We start from the raw sequence: 12,731 nt of genomic DNA, 5'->3' as shown, positions 1-12,731 counted from the left end.
AATAATTATCGTCTCACAATCATAACTATCTGATGAGCCCATGTGTTATTCAGACTTGTGGAACTGCCAATGAATGCATTCCCATTAGAATACAAAGTAAAAGTCCCAAGTTCTTCAGAGACCAGAGTCAGGGAGTTGCAGACGACATGATCCCTTTGACCTGACCTTTCCCTGTGCTCTATGCATTCAGTCCAACACAAATAACCCTTAGCTGACCCCTCTGTTTGTTGTCTGTTTAGGAGACCTGCCAAGCCTTCTCGTAGTATCCTCTCACTGATCTGCCCTAATGAATGAATAATCATGCGGCTCAATTTTCGACCCATCTCTCTCTCTCTCTCTCTCTTTCTCTTTCTCTCTCTCTCTCTCTCTCTCTCTCTCTCTCTCTCTCTGTCTCTCTGTCTCTCTGTCTCTCTCTCTCTCTCTCTCTCTCTCTCGTTAAGTGAGGGGGAAACAGAAGCGCCTCTCTCTCTCCCGGGCATTGCTGGTGGTTGATTGAAACACTGCCAGGTTCGTGATCACCATCCCTACTGTGTTTATTGTTGTGTAGCTGATTCGATAACGCAGGGTCTTTCCCACCCGACCTCAGAGAGTTGACAGAGAGGGGTCCTCGCCGAGGCCATCAGGAGGCCTATGTGTTTACGCTCATTATTAAACTGGGACCAACTGGGCCGTCCAACTGGGACGACCTGTCCAAAACACAGACTTGTGAATGCCTGCGACACTGTCCAACTGGTAATGTCACTTGTCCAACTGGTTATGTTACAGGGAGGGAACAACCATCCTTATCATTGCTAATATTAAGTAATGTTGGGTCAGTATGGTGATGGTATAGATTGCTTATCCGCACTGATCTGGTGTGAGGTCATCACTACTATTGAGGTAAGGAGTAGGAAAAACTGATCTCAGATCTGTGCTTTGAAGCATATATTACCTGGAGTGTATTTACTATGTCACTTGTGTCAAAGAATATATTATTTAGAAGTTTATTACAATCAAAGTTTCCCTATGAAAATGTCATAGCCTAAATGAATGTAAATCGATTATGAACTGTCTATTGTGGCCCTAGCTTCTCAATTGTCCGTTCGTCATAGGGTTCACCAAAAGGGTTACTTTTCTATCAGACAAGGAATAGTTTGAGTGGTTGCGGTGCGGCTTGGACAGCCATCGCCAGGTTAGATAGAACTGTCTGAATGTGACTCACATCCTTGTGTTTCCTGTCCCAATCCAAGCAACACTGACAATTTCTCCTGAGCTGGAAATAGATAAAAAAAATTATATTATGGTAAATGGTTTTCAGACTTAACCGTGTCTGGCAGTTTTAAGTATTACATGCCGTTTGAATATTGGCCAGGGGACACTGCTAATTCAGTTGCACAAATGCACTTATTCATGTGCGGTAAAATGGCGACTGTGTTGAATCTAAAGAGCGAAAGTCACCATTATGAAACGTATGAAGGTTGGTCAAATAGATATAACTGTGAACAATAAATCACAGTTATCTGATATGTTTCAAATAAATAACACACAGGGGTATGGAGGCTGCTGGTGCTTCAGCTGTGTGACTCCTGACTAACCTGAAGCTAATGGTCCACTGTTACGGATACAGGTGTCCTGTGTGTATTTGTTATCTCTCCTTCTGCCCTGGTCACAGGTGGCAGTCATCAGTCGCCAATCTGAAGACACTGCTCCTTTTCCCTTACCCAATCACATCCCCTATCCCTTGGTTTAAAAGAAACCCAATCAGTTGTCTCTGGAGCTATCGCTCTTTTGATTTTGAGCCTACATCTCAAATAGTCATCTATCATCTGTTATCATCTGAGTATGTATTGCTGTGGTGTATGACTGTTTGTTTGTTGGTGGGAAAAGGGGATACCAAGCCAAGTTGCCCATGGGCATACATTACCCGTAGGAAAACTTTGTCTAAATACCCTAGTTAGTACTGGGCGGACCACCCACTGTATTTTATTGGTTAGTTAGCTAGCTGTTCTTTACCCAGTAGGGGTTTTTGGATATTTATTATTTCTTTCTTTGGGTCCAGCTCAGCCCCTTTTTCCCACACCCCATTACCGTGTGTTTGACAATAAACCTAAAGTGTTTGACGGTAGGTTTAGGTTGTCTGTGGATTTCTTTTAGTTCTCACTGTTCCTTTTCACTGTTGTGATTTGCATAAGATATGTTACGGGTCTCGTTTCCCTCCCCCCTAGACTGCTGGGAGTAAGGGGTTCGTAACCTTGGCGTGATCCTGGACAACACCCTGTCGTTCTCAACTAACATCAAGGCGGTGGCCCGTTCTTGTAGATTCATGCTCTACAACATCCGCAGAGTACGACCCTGCCTCACACAGGAAGCAGCGCAGGTCCTAATCCAGGCACTTGTCATCTCCCGTCTGGATTACTGCAACTCGCTGTTGGCTGGGCTCCCTGCCTGTGCCATTAAACCCCTACAACTCATCCAGAACGCCGCAGCCCGTCTGGTGTTCAACCTTCCCAAGTTCTCTCACGTCACCCCGCTCCTCCGCTCTCTCCACTGGCTTCCAGTTGAAGCTCGCATCCGCTACAAGACCATGGTGCTTGCCTACGGAGCTGTGAGGGGAACGGCACCTCAGTACCTCCAGGCTCTGATCAGGCCCTACACCCAAACAAGGGCACTGCGTTCATCCACCTCTGGCCTGCTCGCCTCCCTACCACTGAGGAAGTACAGTTCCCGCGCAGCCCAGTCAAAACTGTTCGCTGCTCTGGCCCCCCAATGGTGGAACAAACTCCCTCACGACGCCAGGACAGCGGAGTCAATCACCACCTTCCGGAGACACCTGAAACCCCACCTCTTTCAGGAATACCTAGGATAGGATAAAGTAATCCTTCTCACCCCCCTTAAAAGATTTAGATGCACTATTGTAAAGTGGCTGTTCCACTGGATGTCTTAAGGTGAACGCACCAATTTGTAAGTCGCTCTGGATAAGAGCGTCTGCTAAATGACTTAAATGTAAAATGTAAATGTAACATAAGTGGGGGCTCATCCGGGATCAAGTCTTTACTAACACCCATGCCGCTCGTGCAAATAATTGTTGTGGTCTAGTTCAGTGTTGAGCGTCACAGCTGGGAATAGCTGATGTAGCATTAGTTTGCTATTTGTTGGCGCTTGTGTTTTAGTGGTAGTTCAAAATAGCTACTTTTGATTTGAAATCCTTTTTTGGATAACCCTATGTAGGAGGTTTTTGACAAATGTCGTAGAATTGATTTACTGACCTTGGCTGACCATTATTCTGTATCTGTTCCCGCAGAGTTTAGTTAAAGCAGAGGTTAAACAACTTTTGTTGGAAGAGCAAGTGCTTGTGCTTGTGGCGCCGACAGAGATGGCCGCCTCGCTTTGCGTTCCTAGGAAACTATGCAGTTTTTTGTTTTTTTACGTGTTATTTCTTACATTAGTACCCCAGGTCATCTTAGGTTTCATTACATACAGTCGAGAAGAACTACTGAATATAAGATCCGCGTCAACTCACCATCAGTGAGAATATGATATGAATATGATTTTCGCGACGCGGATCCTGTGTTCTGCCTTTCAACCAGGACAACGGAATGGATCCCATGCGGTGACTCAAAAAAACGACTCCGTAAAAGAGGGAAACGAGGCGGTCTTCTGGTCAGACTCCGGAGACGGGCACATCGTGCACCACTCCCTAGCATTCTTCTCGCCAATGTCCAGTCTCTTGACAACAAGGTTGATGAAATCCGAGCAAGGGTAGCATTCCAGAGGGACATCAGAGACTGTAACGTTCTTTGCTTCACGGAAACATGGCTCACTGGAGAGACGCTATCGGAGGCGGTGCAGCCAGCGGGTTTCTCCACGCATCGCGCCGACAGAAACAAACATCTTTCTGGTAAGAAGAGGGGCGGGGGCGTATGCCTTATGGCTAATGAGACATGGTGTGATGAAAGAAACATACAGGAACTCAAATCCTTCTGTTCACCTGATTTAGAATTCCTCACAATCAAATGTCGACCGCATTATCTACCAAGAGATTTCTCTTCGATTATAATCACAGCCATATATATTCCCCCCCCAAGCAGACACATCGATGGCTCTGAACGAACTTTATTTGACTCTTTACAAACTGGAATCCATTTATCCGGAGGCTGCATTCATTGTAGCTGGGGATTTTAACAAGGCTAATCTGAAAACAAGACTCCCTCAATTTTATCAGCATATCGATTGCGCAACCAGGCGTGGAAAAACCTTGGATCATTGTTACTCTAACTTCCGCGACGCATATAAGGCCCTGCCCCGCCCTCCTTTCGGAAAAGCTGACCACGACTCCATTTTGTTGATCCCTGCCTACAGACAGAAACTAAAACAAGAAGCTCCCACGCTGAGGTCTGTCCAACGCTGGTCCGACCAAGCTGACTCCACACTCCAAGACTGCTTCCATCACGTGGACTGGGATATGTTTTCATTGCGTCAGATAACAACATTGACGAATACGCTGATTCGGTGTGCGAGTTCATTAGAACGTGCGTTGAAGATGTCGTTCCCATAGCAACGATTAAAACATTCCCTAACCAGAAACCGTGGATTGATGGCAGCATTCGCGTGAAACTGAAAGCGCAAACCACTGCTTTTAATCAGGGCAAGGTGACTGGTAACATGACCGAATACAAACAGTGCAGCTATTCCCTCCGCAAGGCTATCAAACAAGCTAAGCGTCAGTATAGAGACAAAGTAGAATCTCAATTCAACGGCTCAGACACAAGAGGTATGTGGCAGGGTCTACAGTCAATCACGGACTACAAGAAGAAAACCAGCCCAGTCACGGACCAGGATGTCTTGCTCCCAGGCAGACTAAATAACTTTTTTGCCCGCTTTGAGGACAATACAGTGCAACTGACACGGCCTGCAATGAAAACATGCGGACTCTCCTCTCCCAGCCGAGGTGAGTAAGACATTTAAACGTGTTAACCCTTGCAAGGCTGCAGGCCCAGACGGCATCCCCAGCCGCGCCCTCAGAGCATGCGCAGATCAGCTGGCCGGTGTGTTTACGGACATATTCAATCAATCCCTATACCAGTCTGCTGTTCCCACATGCTTCAAGAGGGCCACCATTGTTCCTGTTCCCAAGAAAGCTACGGTAACTGAGCTAAACGACTACCGCCCCGTAGCACTCACTTCCGTCATCATGAAGTGCTTTGAGAGACTAGTCAAGGACCATATCACCTCCACCCTACCTGACCCTAGACCCACTCCAATTTGCTTACCGCCCAAATAGGTCCACAGACGATGCAATCTCAACCACACTGCACACTGCCCTAACCCATCTGGACAAGAGGAATACCTATGTGAGAATGCTGTTCATTGACTACAGCTCGGCATTCAACACCATAGTACCCTCCAAGCTCGTCATCAAGCTCGAGACCCCGGGTCTCGACCCCACCCTGTGCAACTGGGTACTGGACCTCCTGACGGGCCGCCCCCAGGTGGTGAGGGTAGGCAACAACATCTCCACCCCGCTGATCCTCAACACTGGGGCCCCACACGGGTGCGTTCTGAGCCCTCTCCTGTACTCCCTGTTCACCCACGACTGCGTGGCCACGCACGCCTCCAACTCAATCATCAAGTTTGCGGACGACACAACAGTGGTAGGCTTGATTACCAACAACGACGAGACGGCCTACAGGGAGGAGGTGAGGGCCCTCGGAGTGTGGTGTCAGGAAAATAACCTCACACTCAACGTCAACAAAACTAAGGAGATGATTGTGGACTTCAGGAAACAGCAGAGGGAACACCCCCCTATCCACATCGATGGAACAGTAGTGGAGAGGGTAGTAAGTTTTAAGTTCCTCGGCATACACATCACAGACAAACTGAATTGGTCCACTCACACAGACAGCATCGTGCTGCGCCTCTTCAACCTCAGGAGGCTGAAGAAATTTGGCTTGTCACCAAAAGCACTCACAAACTTCTACAGATGCACAATCGAGAGCATCCTGGCGGGCTGTATCACCGCCTGGTACGGCAACTGCTCCGCCCACAACCGTAAGGCTCTCCAGAGGGTAGTGAGGTCTGCACAACGCATCACCGGGGGCAAACTACCTGCCCTCCAGGACACCTACACCACCCGATGTTACAGGAAGGCCATATAGATCATCAAGGACAACAACCACCCAAGCCACTGCCTGTTCACCCCGCTATCATCCAGAAGGCGAGGTCAGTACAGGTGCATCAAAGCTGGGACCGAGAGACTGAAAAACAGCTTCTATCTCAAGGCCATCAGACTGTTAAACAGCCACCACTAACATTGAGTGGCTGCTGCCAACACACTGACACTGACTCAACTCCAGCCACTTTAATAATGGGAATTGATGGGAAATGATGGGAAATATATCACTAGCCACTTTAAACAATGCTACCTAATATAATGTTACATACCCTACATTTATTAATCTCATATTCATACGTATATACTGTACTCTATATCATCTACTGCATCCTTACGTAATACATGTATCACTAGCCACTTTAACTATGCCACTTTGTTTACATACTCATCTCATATGTATATATTGTACTCGATACCATCTACTGTATCTTGCCTATGCTGCTCTGTACCATCACTCATTCATATATCTTTATGTACATATTCTTTATCCCCTTACACTGTGTATAAGACAGTAGTTTTGGAATTGTTAGTTAGATTACTTGTTGATTATTACTGCATTGTCGGAACTAGAAGCACAAGCATTTCGCTACACTCGCATTAACATCTGCTAACCATGTGTATGTGACAAATAACATTTGATTTGATTTGTGTTACCGCTGCCTGAGCCTACTACCCCTGTAGGGGATGTTGCAGCTCCTCTAAGCCCGTTGGTGTCTGAGAACGAGGGCGAGGCTAAAGCTCCAGCCACATTGCTCTGTTTTGAGCAACTGTCACTGTCCCCACTGTCAAACGGTGATGCCATGAGGGATGGCCATTTGACACAGCTCCAACTGGAGGCGTAAGAAAGCCCAAATCAGGCGAGAAAATCTCCAGTTGGAAATGTGTAAAATTGAGGCAGAAAGAGAACTGCGGCAGTTGGAGTTCAAAATGCGCCAGATGGAACTGGAGGCAGAGACAGCGAGGCTAGTTTCCGTTCCTGCTGTGCCTGTTAGTGAGCCGTCCTCACCAGCTGTGTCTTCCAACACTTTTGACATTAGTAGGCAGATTGCCTTGGTTCCTTTGTTCAAAGAGTCAGAGGTTGACTCCTATTTTTGTGTTTTGAATTTAAAGCCATAGCATTGAAATGGCCTGAAGCTGTTTGGTGCCTATTACTTCAGTGTAAATTAACTGGTAAAGCCCAAAAGGGTTTGTCAGCGCTACCTCTTGAAGACAGTTTGAATTATGAAGAGGTCAAAGCTACTGTTCTTCGCGCCTATGAGCTTGTTCCTGAGGCATACCGACAGATTTAGGTCTCATAGAAAGTCTTCTACTCAGACTTATGTGGAATTTGCTAGAGACAAGGAAAATGTGTTTGATAAATGACATGCGGCTAGCATGGTAACTGATTTCAACTCTCTCCGGGAGTTAATCTTGTTGGAAGAGTTTAAAAATTGCTTCCCAGAACGCATTGTAGTTTACCTAAATGAACAGAAAGTATCCTCCCTGTCAGAAGCGTCTGTGTTGGCAGACGAGTTTGTGTTGATGCACAAGAGTGTTTGCGGCTCATACTGAGAGTAGAGCCACTGAATTACCTACTTGTAGCCCTACTCGGTCAGCAGTGAATCAAGCACGCCAGAAAAATGAGCGTCCCTGTTTCTATTGTCATAAGATGGGACATATGATTAATGATTGCTTCCTGCTAAAACGCAAACAAGGGATGCCTCTTCGTGCCAAGCCGCCAACAGGTGTTGGGCTAATTCGTACGGTTGTGAGGTCTGAAACGAAACGGATGCCTTAGTGTAAATGTATTTTGAAAGTCTCAGTCCCCGACTGAAGTTATGAGCCGTTCGTTTTTGACGGGTGTGTTCCCTAACGAATGACGAAGCATCTCTGTCCGGTTAAAATCCTTAGAGATACTGGTGCGGCGCAGTCATTTATATTGTCTGATGTGTTGCCCTTCTCCGACAATACCTACTGTGGTTTCAGTGTGTTAGTTCAGGGTAATGAAATGGGTTTTGTCCCAGTGCCATTGCACTTTGTGAGTGTACACTCTGAGTTAATCAGTGGAATATCCAGAGTGGGGGTACATCCTATGTTGCCAGTAAAAAGTGTGACCTTTATAATGGGTAACGATATTGCTGGAAGAAAGGTAGTACCCGTATTGGATAAAAGTGACCGCTCTCTCTCCAATGAGCTGGCACAGAATTTTCCACATGTGTTCCCCGCTTGTGATGTCACTCGTGCTCAGGCACGACAAGTGGGTGACGTGATAGATTTGTCAAACACTGTTCTGTTCAAAGAGTTTGATCAAGAGGATGGGTTGTGTGCTACCTCTGAGAAGCTGATCCCCTCTGACAAACAGCACAGGGAAGAATTGAAGGATATTGAACGTATTGCTGATGCAATACAGTTACCAGTCACTCGTGAGCAGCTGATTGCTAACCAAAAGGTTGACAACAGACTTGCTAAATGTTTTTCTAGGGTTGTCTCATGGGAAGAGGTGCAGAAGAAAGTGGTTTACTTCATTGATGGTAATCTCCTCATGCGTAAATGGACATCCCATGTTGACGCGGGCAGAGATTGGAATGCTGTTTACCAAATAGTGATTCCTACAGCCTTTCGACAAAATGTGTTATGCCTTGCTCATGATCACCAGTGGTCCGGTCATTTTGGAATCACCAAGACTTATGATCGGGTCCTTCAACATTTATTTTTGCCAGGTTTAAAACAAGATGTGGCTCAGTTCTGTCGGACATGCCACACATGTCAGATAACAGGAAAACCAAATCAGGTTATTCCTCCCGTTCCTCTTTGTCCAATACCTGTCATAGGTGAACCATTCGAACATGTGGTGGTTGATTGTGTTGGACCTTTACCGAAGACAAAATCGGGTAACCAGTTTTTGTTAACAGTTATGTGTATGGCAACAAGATACACCGAGGCCATTCCTCTGCTAAGGATTACAGCTCCGGTAGTGAGTAAAGCTTAATGAAATTCTTCACAACATATGGGTTACCTAAGGTGGTACATACTGCTCAGGGTACCAATTTCCTATCAAAACTCTTCAAGCAGGTGTTATAATCCTTGTCAATTAAGCACTGTGTCAAGTGCATATCACCCAGAGTCTCAGGGTGCGCTTGAACGTTGGCATCAGACACTGAAGTCTCTGCTACGTAAATATTGTTTCGAATCTGAGAAAGATTGGGATGAGGGAGTTCCTCTAATTTTGTTTGCTGCTCGTGAAACTGTACAGGAGTCCCTAGGGTTCAACCCGGCTGAACTAGTGGTTAGTCACACAGTGAGAGGACCAATGAAAGTCCTTAAAGAACAGTTTTTGTCCCAAGAGTTGTGTGCGGGAGATGAGAATGTGTTGGACTACGTTAGTCACTTTCGTGAGCGCCTACACCAAGCATGTGCTCTCGCAAAGGAAGCTCTGTCTTCCTCACAGAGGAGTATGAAAAGATACTATGATAAACAGGCTGTTTCTCACCCACTACTGCCGGGTGACCAAGTTCTGGTGTTATTGCATGTTCCAGGGTCTTCACTGTCAGATTGTTTCTCTGGTCCTTATTTATATAATTGAAAATAAATTAAGTGAAACTGATTATGTGCTTAAACTCCTGATAGAAAACGCCAATCTCGTGTGTGCCATGTTGAAAGCATACCACACATGAGCCGTCACCCAGTTAGTTCATATACAGCAGCAGGTACTGCTGTCTCCTCTGCTTCTGCTGCTATGATAGTGGGCTGTCATATTAATGATGTTGATGGAGATGGATTAGAGTTGCGCAATACTCAGCAGCAGTGCGTTAGATTGCCCAACTCAGGAATGCTGCTGTCTCTCCAGTCAGGTCTGGTTCATTTAACAGACGGACATGCTGACGATATTGTGAGGCTACTACACAGTTTTCCATGTCTCTTTAATAACGTTCCTACTCGCACAAATGTGTTGGAACATGATGCTGCCTCTATCAAGCAACACCCATATCATGTCAACACTTCTAAGAGGAAGATAATGAGGGATGAGGTGAGATATTTGTTGAAGAATGACCTGGCTACGCCAAGTTCAAGCCCTTGGAGTTCTCCTTGCATTCTGGTTCCTAAACCTGATGGTACTTCCAGGTTATGTACGGATTATCAAAAGATCAATTCTGTCACAATGCCAGATTTGTTCCCGTTACCCAGACTGGACGACTGTATCGACACTGTTGCTGCTGCTACTTATTTAACTAAGTTAGACCTCTTAAAAGGTTACTGGCAGGTTCCGTTAACCTCACGAGCTTCTGATATTTCTGCCTTTGTAAACTCAGATAACTTCCTGCAATACTCTGTCATGGCTTTTGGGATGCGGTATGCACCAACCACTTTCCAACGACTGGTTAACTCCGTATTAGCTGGCGTTCCCAATTGTAGTGCCTACCTTAATGATCTTCGTCTGAGTGGTCAGATCATGTTAACTCTCTAAGGGTAGTATGTGAGTGTTTGGCAGCTACTTCTCTAACCCTGAAATTGGCAAAATGCGAGTTTGGGAATGCCCGGTTACCTACCTCGGCAAAGAGGTCGGCCATCGACAGGTGCGCCCTGTTGATGCCAAGGTCTTGGCTATAACTGCATTCCCCACACCTACCACCAGACGAGAGCTATGCCTCTTTTTAGGGATGGTTGGCTACTGCCGTAGTTTCTGTAAATATTTCTCTGCGGTAACTGCTCCATTGACTGATTTGCTCAGTCCGGCTAGATCATTTGAGTGGTCCCCTGATTGTCAGGTAGCTTTTGATATTGCTAAAGCACTCTTATGTAGTACCCCTGTACTTGCTGCTCTGGATTTTGAATGACCGTTTAAACTTGAGGTAGATGCTAGTGCCAGAGGTGCTGGTGCTGTTCTACTGCAGCAGGACAAGAGTGGAGTGGATCATCCTGTTTGTTATTTTTCTCGAAAGTTTAACAAATGTCAGGCTAATTATGCAACCATCGAACAAGAAGCTCTAGCTTTGTTGTTAGCTCTGCAATACTTTGAAGTATATATTGGTTCCAGTGCCCTACCAGTGATAGTATATACTGATCATAACCCCTTAGTGTTTCTCCACCGGATGTACAACCAGAACCAGCGCCTTATGCGTTGGACGGTTATTGTACAGAATAATTTGGAGATCCACCACAAAAAGGGGTCTGAAAATGTATTGGCAGATGCTTCGTCTCGTGTTTAAAAATGTATGATTTTTGTATGTCTCGTTAGGCTGCCTTTGCTTGTTGAACTTGTTAGTATTCGTTGTAAATGCTTTGGTCGCAATCCTTATCGGGTTGCTCTTTTAAGGGTGGGAGTGTTACGGATACAGGTATCCTGTGTGTTTGTTTTCTCTCCTTCTGCCCTAGTCACAGGAGGCAGTCACCAAACTGAAGTCGCACCTGCTCCTTTTCCATTTCCCTTGCTTTAAAAGAAACCCAATCAGTTGTCGCTGGAGCTATCGCTCTTTTGTTTTTGAGCCTACATCTCATATTGTCCGTTATCATGTGAGTATGTATTGCTGTGGTGTATGGCTGTTTGTTTGTTGGTGGGAAAAGGGGATACCAAGCCAGGTCGCCCATGGGCATACATTGCCCGTAGGAAAACTTTGTCTAAATACCCTAGTTAATACTGGGCGGACCACCCACTGTATCTTATTGGTTAGTTAGCTAGCTGTTCTTTACCCAGTAAGACTGGCTTAGGGGTTTTTGGATATTTATTATTTCTCTCCTTGGGTCCAGCTCAGACCCTTTTTCCCACACCCCATCACCGTGTGTTTGACAATAAACCTAAAGTGTTTGACGGTAGGTTTAGGTTGTCTGTGGATTTATTTTCGTTCTCACAGTTCCTTTTCACTTTTGTGATTTGCATAAGATATGTTACAGGTCTCATTTCCCTCCCCCCCAGACTGCTGGGAGTAAGGGGTTCGTAACATCCACTAACCTACATTTAATAAAGAAACAAACTAAGGCCTATGTGTTTAGTAACTTCAATGCTGTGCAAGCTCTGTTTTCATTGGCATAAGGATTAGTTCAACAAAGCTCACCAAATAATCTCAATAGACTGTATCCTCGTGTTTTTCCTGTGGCTATGTATATATCAGAATCACTAGTTCATGATGGTACAGTATAGAGTCTAATGGGTTAAGATTAAGAATACCGTGTCTAGGTTCCTTTGTCCTGGATTTACTTGTGTTGTGTTATGCGTTGAATTGTTAGTCGTAGTACTTTTACTCCCAGTGTTTCATAGTCAAAGTGACTGTTTGGCTAACCGCCAGCTAGTTTCCGATTCTCCTGAACACACTGTCGTGTGTCTGAGTGAGCGCTTTCTCACTATGTTAGGTCCATCAGCTTTAGCTCATGGTTAAACCACTAGACATCCAGAAATACTCACTGGGAAGTTCCTGTAATGTTAGAGCTCCTTGTTAGAGCACTTGTACTTAATCACGCTTTGAGACCTGTTATGCTGGTTCTATGGAAAAGTCTGGTCTATTATTCATTCATTATAGAGGGTGACCTACATGTGCCCCAATTACCAGGGTATAATGGCACAGACCAACAGCACTCTGGTGTGAGTTAGGACGTCAAAATAACTTCT

The 12,731-nt window shown here is 45.5% G+C and overlaps 1 protein-coding gene across 5 annotated transcripts in view; it reads left to right on the top strand.

Annotated features, from left to right (window-relative positions):
- LOC115141558 (G-protein coupled receptor 4-like) overlaps positions 1-12,731 on the top strand; it is a 46,974-nt gene that overhangs the window by 28,657 nt on the left and 5,586 nt on the right. Inside the window, exon 2 of one of the 5 annotated variants that reach the window (XM_029680534.2) lies at positions 441-507. The exons of the other annotated variants lie outside the window; for them this stretch is intronic. The gene's annotated coding sequence lies outside the window, so the exon portion shown is untranslated. The remainder of the gene's footprint in view (positions 1-440; positions 508-12,731) is intronic. 5 annotated transcript variants of the gene reach the window in all.

The sequence above is a fragment of the Oncorhynchus nerka genome, linkage group LG14 (assembly GCF_034236695.1).
Source record: "Oncorhynchus nerka isolate Pitt River linkage group LG14, Oner_Uvic_2.0, whole genome shotgun sequence".
Lineage (NCBI taxonomy): Eukaryota > Metazoa > Chordata > Actinopteri > Salmoniformes > Salmonidae > Oncorhynchus > Oncorhynchus nerka.
Note: the sequence above shows the minus strand (reverse complement) of the source record. Positions and strands in the feature narration are given on the sequence as shown.